Here is a 233-nt window from a genome sequence, read left to right as displayed (position 1 = left end):
CCTCTGCTCGTGCCTGGTAATTATAATGACGGTGGGAGTGGGGGGGGGGTACGTTAAGCTGTACGCTGAATGTTTGCATTCACGACGTGCATGTCTTTTGTTAGACGCGTGTGTCGACTTTTTCTCGTGATATTCGTTAGGCACTTGTTTGTAATGTCTTATATTACGAGTGAGAAAGGGGAAAGGGAGAGAGTAAGAGAGAGAGAGAGAGAGAGAGAGAGAGAGAGAGAGAG

Source organism: Priapulus caudatus, unplaced genomic scaffold (genome assembly GCF_000485595.1).
Source record: "Priapulus caudatus unplaced genomic scaffold, Priapulus_caudatus-5.0.1 Scaffold5802, whole genome shotgun sequence".
Classification (NCBI taxonomy): Eukaryota; Metazoa; Priapulida; class Priapulimorpha; order Priapulimorphida; family Priapulidae; genus Priapulus; species Priapulus caudatus.
Note: the sequence above shows the minus strand (reverse complement) of the source record.